Consider the following 13,909-nt stretch of genomic DNA (forward strand, 5'->3'; position numbering starts at 1 on the left):
ATTCCGCCACCTCAATACCTGAATTATGCACAGCCAAAATGAGGACATTCAGGAGCTTGTAAGCAACGAGGAACAAACAGTGCCTCTTTATATTAGGTAACACTTGGTAAATCGCTTAGGATGAATCACATGAATAGGTTAGCAGAATTCATGTGATAGGATACTAGGGCCTAAAACAAATGGCACACACGATACATGGAAAATCAACCTCCAAAACTCTTTTCCCCCACGATCCAGTTAGTAATATTGAGCTCAAGCACTCACTTCTGTTTGTTTGTCATGACCATTATAGTGTTGCGTACATGACTAGATGCATAGCCACACAAAGGCATGTACTAACTTAGAAACGAATCATAGAAGAACGTAAAAAGACATAAAAGAAATGGTAGCTTCAAATTCCAAGACTTAATAAATTACACAGTGGCATGCCAACTTTCTATGTCAAGGAGAAAAACATAGGTTGCCTCTAGCGACAATCAACAAACTACGATTTCCCGGGCCTGAAAAGACAATGTTCTAAGCCAACATTCCCGGGCTGGAAAAGATAATGGAGGTGGAGGAAGACGGGCCGTTGCCTGCTTGCTGGAGATAAACCTGAGGCAGTTGACGGCGGGGTGTGCTGCAGTTGGCTAGTGGAAGCATCTTGCACTCGGGACTAGCGCGGACCATAGGACCTCAAATGATTGCATCCGCCTTGCCGAGAGTGAGGGCCAATACGGCAAGGGAGGCAGCAGTGGGCGGCAGGACCATAGGACTGCCACCACGGGTTGGGACTGGCGCGAGTGAGAGACCGTCAGGGAGGCGGAGGAGCACGCAGAGGGGCCCCGGTCCAACGGCGATAGGATCAGGGGAGGCCGGAGGAAGGTGGTTGAGAGTGCAAAAGCCTTTCTAAAGGATAAATATATACTGATCCTGCCAGCACATGTTCCTATCGTGATGACCATTACAGGCAACGAGAGAGACTCGGTACTAGTAGCTTCTGTGTGCACTTCCATCTCCGACCACCATCTTCGTCGTAGAGGAGAGATGGATATAGTAGTCAGCAGAACAGAGTAGCCTTGGCACAGGCGTGCAATGGATACAGAGATATATTGGCCGTGCAGACACGAATAGCTGAATGGGGAGGGAACTTGGTCTAAAAGAATATTTGCTTTACCTGTCTTCAACTCAAGATGCATCCTAATTGTAACGACCCGTGTCATTATTATTATAGATAATGACACTAGTCCTTGGATTATTTCTTGACAAAATCTTGTTTTGTCAAATAATAATCCATGTCAGAGATTTGCAACAGGGAATAGCTAGAGATGGTCATTTATATTACAGTACCATGCCACGCAGGGCTAAAAGTCTTAGGTAGGCTTCTCACATGTTCACCAAATTATTACATCTCATAACACCGGAGCTTCAACTAGTAGTACTACATAGATGGTGATAAAATGGTTCCTGGATTACATAGCTAGGTCATCAATTATTCATCCCAACCCCCATATGTAGCATCCATATCGTACATAGCACTAGATGGATCCACATCTAGGTCCCCTGTGTAGTTGTAGCCATCACCATTGCTCTCCTCACTTGGTCCAGTAGGATTCTCATACAAGCTTTGCTCTAAGAAAAAGATGATTAATAGCAAGAGTGAGTACAAAGTACTCAGCAAGCTCAAATAGTAGAATGCAACACTCACGATAGCTCAATATAGATCAACAAGTCCTACCTCAACTCACACCTTTCAAAAATAAATATTTGTTGCAGAAGTTCATTTCAATTTATAAAAGCTATCAAACACTCGTATTGCGAAATAGACCACCAATAGGTCCCCGTAGTCCCCAATCCAAGAGACTGGCATGAATTCATGTTTTTCTTTAACTCTGCAGAGTTTGTATCACTTTACCCATAAAGCTCGAAACCATAATTGCCATCTGCATTTCCTTAGATGCGAGACATGGTTCAGAACCTAAGCTTTTTCCCATTTGTATATTATATCTCCACCCGGCTAGTGATCACTAGCCGTTGTGTCAGGTTTCAGAACCCGCACTCCACCAACGTTTAATATATAGCGCTTGCTAATGCACCCATCCGGCATTAGCGTGGGAACTCATCGCCCATCCTACTACTACTTACCCATGTGGAGAGTATAATAACTTGATGGTATTGGGCTAAACTCGTCTTAGACGAGACCATGGTTGATACAGTTGTAGTACGACGCATAAAACGAGTGAAAGTTATTTAATCTTAATATACTAGCCATATGTAGAGGGCCCCACCTTCCCGTATGTCCATCCAGGGCACCCTCTACCCACCGAATAATTATAAAAATAAATAAATCAATGGATTAGCTGCTCCATCAGCTAACCCAACTATTTGTCAACAGTCACTCCACACAATTTATTACCCAAAACATTTTATGCAAGTTGATGATAAGATGCAGCAAAGAATAGTGTTTTTCAAAAGTAGCTCTACTCAGCATGATCAATGAGAGCTTGCCTGAGTTCTCGTACTCAGACCCGGACTCAGTTTGCTTCTGTAGCGCCTCCTTCTCCTGACTGTACTCGCTTCCTGCAGTTCGGCAAATATATATTTCGAGACTAAGTCGAGTGAATACTAAGGAAATAAAAATATACGCCGGTGCAGTGTGGTCATCCTACAGTCAAATATTACTCTCTTCTTTCTTCTAATGTCTTTTTACTAAGCTTGCATTAGTACGTGTACCAGGTCCAGGTGTGCACCTGGGTATGTTACTAAGCTAATTTATCCTCCACGTGCCCTCTCCCTTTCTCTAAACTAAACCTATCTCTCTCTTCCCTGTACTAGTTCTGTACTAGTAGTTATCAACCGAACAGAGCACCCACTAGTACTATTAGTCCAGGAAGAACACAAGTAATAGTACAGACTGATGCTCCTCTGCTCCTTGCCCAGATCGGCGCCGCCGCCAGCGACGGGAAAGATGCCGCTGCTAGATCCTCCACACTCTCTCTCCCCTGATGTGATTCCCCATATTATCCCCATGAATTTCAGCCTCAACTCTCTAATCCCCTCTGTGTGTGTGTGTTCTTTTTGGCTTGCAGGTCAAACCCTATTGGGGATGTGATTTCCCTGCTCCAGATTGAAGTGGTCGGTGTTGGGCGTCGCCGTGATGCTGGATGGTGCAGGTTAGAGCTCCAGTGCGTGGCCATGGAGCAGATCGAACATATGTGCAGGTTAGTGATGCCTTGTTCCCCTCCCTAATTTTTTTTTACGTTCAAGTTCTCAGATTTAGTAAATTAACTCACATGTGTGTGTTGAACAAGTTCATCACTCCCTGTTCAAGATTATGGTGTGCTGATACTGTACAATAACCTGATCCCTTTTATTTGAGTTATTTGAGGCTGTATCCCCTTTCTTCCTCATACTTTTATTTCCTAAACTGAGATGTGATGCTACTGTGATGGCTTATCTTTTATGTGCATCTGCGAAAATCCATTGAGGAATATTGTGTGTGCATATGGGTTAGGCCTCTTTGTGTATGTGTGTACTAAGAACTGGCAGAAGAGGAAGAACTCACCTTTCTTCTTCTGTTCTCTCTGTTGGCCCTACTCTTGCTGCTCCTATGCTCTAGACCCCAGTCCAGTAGGCTAGCTTCTTGCTCTAGCCTGTCCCCTTCAGTCTAATGATGATTTCTCATGTCACCATCTTCACTTATTGTTCTTGGATCTTTGTTGGTTTTGGACAGGGGAATGCTAGTGTTGCTGGGAAGAAGAGGGCTTGGTCTGGCTATTTTGGGTAGAGCTGAGACGAGTGAAACTTGGCAGTTGCTTACTCTGCTCTCCTTGCCATCTAATATCCGATATCCACCTCCCTTGGCTGGTATGGCTGCCCATCCTCTTCTCCATTGTTCTCACAGGTGCTAGCTTCTAATTGGCTGAAGGTTGAAGCCCATACATAGACTATACTGTTGACCAATTGACTATTAATATGGTGCACGTGAGGGTGGTGGTCCATGTGTCTTGCTGTTCTGGTTGACCCAGAGATATTTTTGTGTTGGTCCAACTGTATAGCTTAGCATAGCATGGTCTCCCTAATTTTTTTTCCAAAGATTTGTAATACACTTTTACAGCTATACTGTCTGAGGTTTATGAATATAAATATATATACTTGAGTGGTTATGATGCTTGTTGAAGAAATCTGATATGTATTTTCTTAATGGATTCTACTTAATTATCTAGTTAAGAGTGGAATTACTATGTGAAAAAATACGGGTCGTTACACTAATGCATCCCATTCACAACGAGGAAATCATGATCACAGTACAATTGGTAATCTGTATGACGTACTAGAAACTCTCCTTTCTCATATTCTCCTCTTAGCAAGACGAGGAAACTGCCAAGCCGTTAATCATGCTAGGACTAGGGCGCTGGTGTGGTAGCATACCAATTGGATCCTAGGTTCGTGGTTTGCGTGCGTGTCGCCCAGCAAGCCGGTTTCTCTTTTGTTTGATCGTGCCCAGCAAGCCAGTTTTTTTCCTATTTTGTTCGATGGTGCGTTTGTTGGTCCGATCGTTTTAACATTTGAAGCAATTGAGAGGCATGACCAAAGTTATTATTTTTAATCTCACCTGTCAATCCTCATGGTTACCACAAGATCAACGGATATAGAGAACTATGAAAGTCTCCGCTTTTATTATTAGGTATAGATAAATATATACTGATCCGGCCGGCATGTGTTCCTAAAGATGGTTGCATGCATCATTTTCATGCAGTGGCCGGGGGTAATCTTCCTTTGAAAAAAAAAGTGTTCCTATTGCGTTGACCATTGCAGTACAAGTAACTTGTGTGTGCACTTCCGTCTTGGACCACCATCTTTGTCGTAGCGGAGAGATGGATATAGTACTCAGCAGAGTAGCCTTGGCACAGGCGTGCAATCAAGACACAGATAAATTAGCCGTGCAGACACGAACACTTGAATAGGGAGGGAACTTGTGCTAAAAGCAAATTTGCTTTAGCTGTCTTCCACTCAAGCTCCTAATGCATCCCATTCACAACGAGGAAATCATGATCACGGCGCACTTGCTGATCAGTATGATGTACTGGAAACTCTCCTTTCTCATATTCTCCTCTTAGCAAGAGGAGGAAACTGGCATGGCGTTGATCATGCTACCTGGGTGAGCCACCTATTTATGGGCAACATGCATGCATTGCTACAGCCTGTGAAAGGACTTGAAAGAAAGATGAAAATATAAATACAACCTTTCTGCAAGCCGTGAGTAGTTCAGCACGCAATATTGGCAGTCAATTAAACTAATTCATAATTTTGTGCTCAATCAAGGATCTCTGCCTGATTATAACCATTCTTGTCTTGTCTGCCGCAGAGTTGCTCTCTCAACTTTGACAGTTGTAATGAAGCAACAAACATTAGTTGTGAACCAGTTTTTCTTTTTTGAAAAGTGCATTTGTTTCCAAAGACACCTTTGATTTGTTATTTTCAAGATAGACTGAATATCCATTCCTCCTTTCCGAGAAAATACTGATTAATATTGTGTGTGTGTGTGTGTGTGTTTCCATTCCTCCTTTCCGTTAAGGTCTGAAACTGTTCAAAAGTCTCCTCAGATAGGGGTAAATGGAAATGATATGTGATATCTTCAACATTCCAAAGTTCCTACAATGAGATGTGTTGATTATTTGAGAAAGATAGACGATGTGGTTAAGCTTGTCCAAGGACAATGTCATTCCCTTTATCATTCTAGACACCGCCGCGGCCCGAAGGTCGGCGATTATCCTATCGATGAAGGTGCGATCATGCCGCTTGCTAAACGGCCGCCAGAGCTATAGAAAGCCACACATTTTGTATACGGCGTCAGTCACATGGACAGGAATGATGTGCTCAATCACTAATTTGTTGCAGATAGTCCACGAAGTCCAAACCAGGGTACCCACAGTGACCCAAAGGTATGGATGCGACGCGGTTGGAAAGTCGAGAACCTCGGAAAACATGTCAGGGAGGTTCTCATGGCACCAACCGCCACCCATGACTCCGCGAAGGCAGCTCCACAGATACCTTGCAGCAGGCCAAGTAAAGAAATGTGTTTCGTGCCTTCAGGCACTAAGCACAATGGGAAAGGCCATTGGAAGGGCCGTTGCGTTTGAGCACTTCTGTACCATAACGAAGGCGGCCGCGCACTTCCTATAGGAAGATTCTAATCTTCAGGGGCAATTTAATCTCCCACGGGAGATTGAGCTCTACAGGCCCTGGGGTGCCCACTATAGCGTGATATAGCGATTTTGTGGAAAATTGGCCGCTGGGCTCAAGATCCCAACGAGGCACATCGTGGTCGAGATTGGGTGTGTGTAGCGCCACACATGCAACAAGCTCCGTCCAAAGGTCGCGCTCCTCGGGACCAAAGGTTTGTCAAAAGGAGACCCTCCCGAGGTTTGCAAGGGACGAAGCCACGGTGAGGTCTCTGAGAAAATGTTGAATAATGGCTGGAAGCGGATAGTGAAAGGATGGGTACCCGACCATCTGTCGAGCCAGAACAATGTACTAGTTCCAGAACCCACCACAATCGAGGACCCAAGATAGAGGGCTGTCGATGGTTGAATGATCGTCTGCCAAAACTGGGAGCCTCCAGTCCGCGGGCAAACGTTAGTGGTTGGCCACGCAAATACTTTGCTTGAATAATATCTAGCCAGAGATCGCCCTCCCCAGAGGTGATCTGCCATAGCCATTTGGATAAAAGGGCTATATTCATCCTTTGGATGAGATCACCCCGATTCCACCTTGGTCTTTGGGTTTGCAGATCTCGGGCCATTTCACCATATGGTACTTCTACCTGTCCCCTTTGCCGGGCCAGAAGAAGCGGGATAGATACTTAGCGATGTCATGGTGCAGGGCTTCATTCAAACTATAGAATCTCATGATATACATGAGTAAACTAGTGAGCGAGGAGTTGATCAGAATGACCTTGGCTGCCTTGGAGAGCCATCTACCCTAAAGAGGCTCCACCCTATATTGGACCTTGGTCATCGTGGCCCGAAGGTCCTTCTCAAGTATCCGCGAGTCGTCACTAACCGGCATGCCAAGGTATGTCGTCGGGAAGGATCCGAGCCGACAGTTAAGCCAGTTTCGATCCGACGCTTCTCCTCACCGGAGTAGCCTAATAACATCACCTCACTCCTATTGAAGTTGATCATAAGACCGAATATTTCTTGGAAGCATAACAAAAGGAATTTGACGTGTATAATGTCCGCGGCCGAACCTCAACCATCAAGATCGTGTCATCGGCATATTGTGGGTGGGTAATCCCTCTCGAGCCTAGGGGGTGAGGGTGTACCACCCGGCCCTGATATGACCCGCCCTCTTTGCCAAGTCTAATATGCATGCCTGCTAAGGCATCCACACGAGGTTGAATTAAAAGGGGGATAATGGGTCCCCTTGGTGCATGCCTTGCGCCATTTGGAAGTAGGGGACCATCTCCCCATTTGATATTGATGGCTGAACGGCCACTCATCACCAGTTGCATCACCCTGGCAATCCAATGTTGGTCAAGGCCTTTCCTAATCAGAACTTCTCGAAGGAAGGACCAATGAATGGTGTCGTACGCCTTGTGGATGTCAATCCTGAAAAAACCCGCTTTGAGGTTTCTCAGCTTCACCTCATGGAGAACCTCCCGAAGAACCAGGATACCATCTAGGATAAACCGACCATTAATTAAGGAGGTCTTGTTCAGGTGGGTAATCTGTGATGCAATCGGGGCCGCCCTAATGGGGTAGCCCTTGGCCAGAATCCGGAAGATCACATTAAGAGATGTGATCAGCCGAAACTGCCTGATGTCCGATGCTCCCGGTATCTTGGGAATTAGAGAGATGATCCCATAGTTCAGCCGGGAGATATCTAAGACGCCTTAAGACAATTCTCGGAACAGTGCCACAACTTCCCCCTTAATAGACTGCAAAAGTACTTGGAAGAAATGGACCGGTAGACCATCCGGGCCCGGGGCCGAGGAAGAACCCATATTTCTTGTGTGGCAGCTTGAGACATTCTTTCCATGTCATGTTCATCGAGTTCGTCGAGTTTTTACATTCAGCAATGTCTTTGCATTATACAAAGCAAACCGTCCTGTTGAGGGCATCTACCTGCCTATATTAATTGATTTATACCAAAAACCAAATCTTTGGCAAGTCCTAATAAAAACACTCAGGAAAATATTTACCGAGTATCCAAGGAAAAAGTCTCGCAAACATGGCTTTGCCGGCCCAGGGTAGGGCGAAACACGTATGCGAGTGTTACACTCATGAAACCCTCTGCAAAGTGTGCGCAGCGCCTATTTCTCGCGATCAGCGAGTCGCGCGTGCCGACTCGCTGAAGCCAGCGAGCATATGGGCCGACCCATGTGCGCAGGTAAGCAACTGTTGTTTCCTGTTTTTTTCTTTTTTCTGTTTTTGCTTTCTTTCTTACTTTTGTGTATGCTTTAAAATATTATAAAAAATATATCACAAAAACACTCTCTCAAAAACACATTTAGGAAAATGTTGAATAGGGATTAAAAAATGTTGAACTAGTATTTGAAAAATGTTGAACAAGTTTTTAATTTTTTTTGAATAAGTACTAAAAATGTTGAATACGTATTTTAAAAATCTCGAATCAGTACTTAAAATGTTGAACGGTATATGAAAAATGTTGAACAAGTATTTAAAAATGTTAAACATGTATTAGGAAAATGTTGAACAAGTATTTCAAACAATGTAGAACAAATATTTAAAAAGATTTTGAACAAAGTATTTGAAAAAATGTTGATCATGTATAAAAAAATGTTGAATAATTATTCGAGAAATGTAGAATAAGTATTTGAAAAATGTTAAACAAATTATTTCAAAAAATGTTGGACGCATATTTAAAAAAAATGTTGATCATGTATATAAAAAATATTGAAGAATTTTTTTGAAAAATGTTGAACAGGTATTTCAAAAATGTTGAATAAGTATTTGAAAGAAATGTTTAACATGTATATAAAAATGCAGAATGAAAATAAAAGGGAAACGCAGAAAAAACAGAAAGTGAAACAAAATAGAGAATAAAAAATGGAGAAGAAAAATAAAAGAAAACCAAACGAAATGCAATAAAGAATGAAAAAAAAGGGAGAAGAAAAATAAAAGAAACAGAAAAAAGGCTCAAATAGCCTCAAGTAGGGTGCACTCTATAATTTACCATGAGAGAGACGTTGGTGGAGTGGCTAGCAACACCTGAGATCAACATGGAGACCAGGGATTGAATCCTTGATCTCCCAATTTAGCTCACCTGATGCCTCGCTTAAAGCGACGGGATCAATATAAACTTTTTTTTTCATACAAAGGAAACACTTGCGGAGTTCCCCCCCCCCCCCCCCCCCCACAGCCCCCGCGTCGCTCCGCTCGGGGCGACTCGGGCGGCGACAAAACCCTAGCGCGCGCCGCCGCCCCCTGCTAGCTCCCCCCTCGCCGCCACCAGAGTAGGCCTCCGGGCAAGCCAGGGCGGCCGACGAGGACGATGACGACGAGGATCTGCTGCTCCGCCTCCGTGCGGAGAGCCTCGGACGCCGAGGCGGCGGCCTCGGAAGGAGAGGCGACGGCTGGCTCTCCGGCGAGCAGTGGTCGCGGGTGCTGCTCCGCCCCCTCGGCCGCGCGGGCGGCGTGGTGGCGGCGGTTGTTTGGTGGCTGGTCTGCGCGTGCGGTCTTCTCCGACGGACGGCGCCAGATCTGCAGGTCTTTCCCTCCCCCTCTCATAGCTCCTTCCACCCCGGCGCTGCTGGTCCTTGGCGGTCCCTGGTCGTCGGATCTGGTGCGTTTGGGGTGCGGGAGTGGCGGCAGTCCGGGAGAAATCCTTGGCCGGTGTGGCCCGGCCACGACGGTGACGACATCTACTGTTGCCGTGCCCCTCCCTAGAGGCTCCGTCGAGGTTCTGTTCCCCTCTCCCCCTCTCGCCCCGGGTGAAAACCGCATCCTTTTGGATGGGGCGGCAGCGGCGCTCTACGCCGTCACCTTCCTGGAGGTGCCGCTCAGGTGGTTCGAGAGATGCGAGGGCGTTCTGATTTGGGGATTGGGGGATCGACGGTCGCGTGGTCCGATTTTATCGTTCTGCGCGTCCTTCCTCAGCACCTTCAATCTTGATAGCTTCATCCCTTCGTGTGTGGCTCTATGCGTATGGGCGAGGATCTTCCAAGGCGAGCTCGTCTCAGCTGGGGGCGGGGCTGAGTATCTCTCAAGGTTGTTCGTGGCTGCCATCTTATCTGGCTCTAGGGTGAGCTTCCCCATCTTCCGACGGTACGGCGTCCTTCGAGCCAGGACGAGGGGCAGGGGTCCTCTTCGGAGATGGTTTCGGGTAGTTTGTTGCAGCTCACCACTCCTGGTGCAGATGAGGGCATGCTCCATGCCTATGATGGGTCTCATCTTGTTAGTGCTTCCGCTCCACCTCTGGTGCTCATTCTGCGGCTGGGGACTTCATCGACATCTAGCGAAGCTTTGTTGTCCATTTCGTTGTAGTGCTTGCTGTTGTTGAGGTTTGTAAGTTGTCTAGTAGCACCATGTATCTGCCGTCTTTTTTCTTTTTCCTCTTGTTAGGTGCTGTCCGATGTAACTCCCTGCCGGTTGATGGCTTTGTTAATTCAAAGCCGGGCTCTCTCTCGAGCCTTCGTTCTAAAAAAAAGGAAACACTTGCGGCTAATGTTTTGCTGTGCGATTCTGTTAGCAGGAAAAGCTAAGAGAGCGAGGCTGTACTACACGAAAATGCTGAGAAGCTGGCAGCCTCAGATTGTTTCGGACTCACCAAGCTGGACCAGCTAAGCAAGCACGTACAGGCGCACGGCAAGCTGCCTGCCTTAATTAGCTCGATTCGAACACGCACACACTAACCTGACTTCGCTGGTCAAGAGTACTACTCCTAATGGAGTAACAAACGGCTCAGCACTGCGTATTTGCACGTGCATTCCATCATCGTCTTGGTCATAGCGGAAAGAAGGATATAGCATTAGATAGAGCGGCGTTTGCTCAGGCGTGCGACACAGACCTATCCAAGGTGGTGGCGCTGAGACTTCCAGTGGAACTTGAAGGGAACCTGCGCTGGAACCAGGCCAGAACATTTCATCTTAAACTCAAGTTTCTGATACATCCCATTCACAAGGAGGAAATCACGCGTACAGTATATGGAGCAGTTCACCGCACACTTATAGGCAAGATGCATGCCGGTTTCTCAATATGGGTTATGTTGCAAGGGGTTTTGGCAAAGGGTTCTCGAGGGGTTTTGGCGAAGGGTTTTTGGTCTATCCAACTTGGGGTGTCTCGCGATGTGATATGGTTCTGGTTTGTCGATAGCTAGACGAATAGGAAGACCAGGGTTCTGATACCATGTACACTTTGGTAGAACGTTGTGTTTGTTGGAGCCAATGGTTTCATGTTATAGGGGTAGGAGCCCAATAGCACATACCAAGATGGAGTACGATCAGGAGAAGATCCCTACAACGTGAGAGACAAGGAAGGATTACATCGTGCATTCTAACAATAGAATCCTAGCTTAATAAGAAGACTAGCCCGCAGCCTCTAGAGTCCTAGGAATATAGATGTCAACACTACAATTGTCCTTCCAACTCTACTGCACAACTTTGGACCAATCTTCTGATGGTGTCTGTTGATCAAATTCCCTATGCATCTCACTCCCTAAGAGATTTCACCATCTGACTGTCGGTGACACTAATCATTCTTGTCATTTTTTCTCTCCTCGCGCACTTGGTCATTGTCCCTCTAACAAACATGATTGTGATGCACACCAAACTAGTTATTTATATAAGATCAAGGAATGAACATAGTGTGTGGCCTCGACGTTACTCTTCACGAAACTTCACATGCTGTTGTGGCCATTTATTTCCACTGCGGCTGCATGTTTTTTAAACTATGGGTGATTTAATTTTTGAAGAAGTGTTGACAATCTTAGTGGAGAATTTCACATCCGCCTTATGAAAACCCATACACCAAATAAAGCTATCAAATCAGGAAAAAAACAGTCAATTCAAACAGAGCAACCTTCTTGATGTTTTTTAAAAAGTACATAGAAGGAGAGTCTCCAACTTTATATTACCAAAAGTTAAACATATGTAAACAAAACAAAAACTCTTCGTGTTGATTGACTTACCACTCAGGGTGGAAGTAAAATTGATACATTATCCAAACATGTGCTAAAAATAAGTAAAAAACTAGTATACGAAAGATGAAAATGTGCTTTTGTTCTTGTGAAAGAAGAACTCGAGCCTTTTTTTTGCGGGTGAAAGCCCTCGAACCTTATTAAAAGGAAAATCGTAATTCGTGGATACAAAACAGTCATGCCAGATTATGAGTTTTCATCCAAATGAAAAATATGAGCAAACTCCAGGCAGTGCATTTAACAAAAGGAAATGTAGCATGAAGTCAATGCTAGGTTCAACCAAAGAGGGCAAAACTTAGAGTTTTGATCCCAAGAACTCGAGACCCAGCACTCGATGTGCCCACCTAACCAAATTGCCCTGTGCTGCCACCACTTATCGATCCATCATCGCACAACCACACTCATGCAAAGTCCTTATGTGGACCTAGCCACACAACTGTAATCATGCCTGCGCAACACATGTTGTTCAGTAGTGCCTAGGGACAGTCACCGTCAACATTAGTCCTGTGATGTTCAGATTCCAGACCACCAAGACAAAGCCGATTTAGGTACTCACGTGGCGCACGCCGGATAGGGCCGAATCCACACATCAAGTAGAAATGTAGTCACAAGCTCTACCTTTACAAACACCTTTCAAGGTCAAGGCGAGCACTACAAACCCTGAGCCTCCTGTGGGATGGATCATAAAGCCTTCACAGATAATCACCACCACATCCGAGATCGGCCACCACGCTAATTCCACAGAGATTATGGCATGGCCACCACCATAATGTGTCAGGGCTGCAGCCTGTAGGGGAACGCGACAGAAAACAAAAAATTTCCGACCTACGCACCAGCCCAGGACCACTATGGAGACTGCATACATGGTTTGATCTTTTTCGTTACCGACTCGTAGCGCAGCGGGAAGTAGAGTCGATGACGATCGGCGGTGCAGATCCCCGCAGCTAGGATTTACAACCTCCCAACCGCGAGGATGTATACCCTCATCTGCTCCTCAGACAGCCCTCCGGGAGGCGGTCGAACAGCCCCCCCGGACGGTGTCGCGGACAGCCCTTCGAGAGGACCTTCGAAACTCGAACGGTCACTCGGACAGCCCTTCGGGAGGACCTTCGAAACTCGGACGGTCACACGGACAGCCCTTCGGGAGGCACTCACGAACTAAGACCGAAACTACGATCTCTCTACAGAGTTGCACACATACGATGTCATCTATCCGGCAGGGCTTCGCCGTCCAGAACTAGTTCCTGCCGGAACCCAGACAGCCTTACGGCTCTACGAAACTCTTTTCGTGGGAGGGAGAGAAGAAGCCAGATAATGCATGGCATGTGTATGAGAGCAAGGGATGAGTGTGGAGGGCTGCCCCTCCACCTCTATTTATAGGAAATCCCAAGGGGGTAGGGTAGTTTCACAAAAAACCCAAAATGCACATGAATGAAGTCCTTCCACAAGGACCTAGGAGTGAAACCAAGGAACAAGAGGGTCCCCAAGGGGGGATACCCCATGTGGCCGGCCACACCCCCATGAGGGGCCCAAAAAATGGCTCCTATCCATCCATGTCATCCCCAAGATCTTTTGGAGCAAAGCCCCAAAAGGTGGCTTTCCATAAAGTAACCATAAAGCTGATTTTCACTATTCACGACGACATTTTTTAGCGTCTGATCGAACTGAAAATATTTATGTGGGCTAAGAACATTTCCAGTACCCACTAAAATGATTTTCAACGCGTTCCGAAACAATTCCGGTTTTAGTGATTTTCATCTGCGAAACG

At 45.9% G+C, this 13,909-nt stretch overlaps 2 long non-coding RNA genes across 2 annotated transcripts; one reads left to right on the top strand and one right to left on the bottom strand.

Annotated features, from left to right (window-relative positions):
• Window positions 1-1,306: 1,306 nt before the first annotated feature.
• LOC141025289 (uncharacterized) lies at window positions 1,307-3,760 on the bottom strand. Its single transcript, XR_012186765.1, has 3 exons — window positions 3,545-3,760; window positions 2,488-2,559; window positions 1,307-1,611 (listed from the first exon to the last, which is right to left on the bottom strand). It is a non-coding gene; the product is annotated as an uncharacterized lncRNA (long non-coding RNA).
• Window positions 2,555-4,151, top strand: LOC141025290 (uncharacterized). Its single transcript, XR_012186766.1, has 2 exons — window positions 2,555-3,200; window positions 3,713-4,151. It is a non-coding gene; the product is annotated as an uncharacterized lncRNA (long non-coding RNA).
• Window positions 4,152-13,909: the final 9,758 nt, after the last annotated feature.

Source organism: Aegilops tauschii, chromosome 6 (genome assembly GCF_002575655.3).
Source record: "Aegilops tauschii subsp. strangulata cultivar AL8/78 chromosome 6, Aet v6.0, whole genome shotgun sequence".
NCBI classification, from domain to species: Eukaryota; Viridiplantae; Streptophyta; class Magnoliopsida; order Poales; family Poaceae; genus Aegilops; species Aegilops tauschii.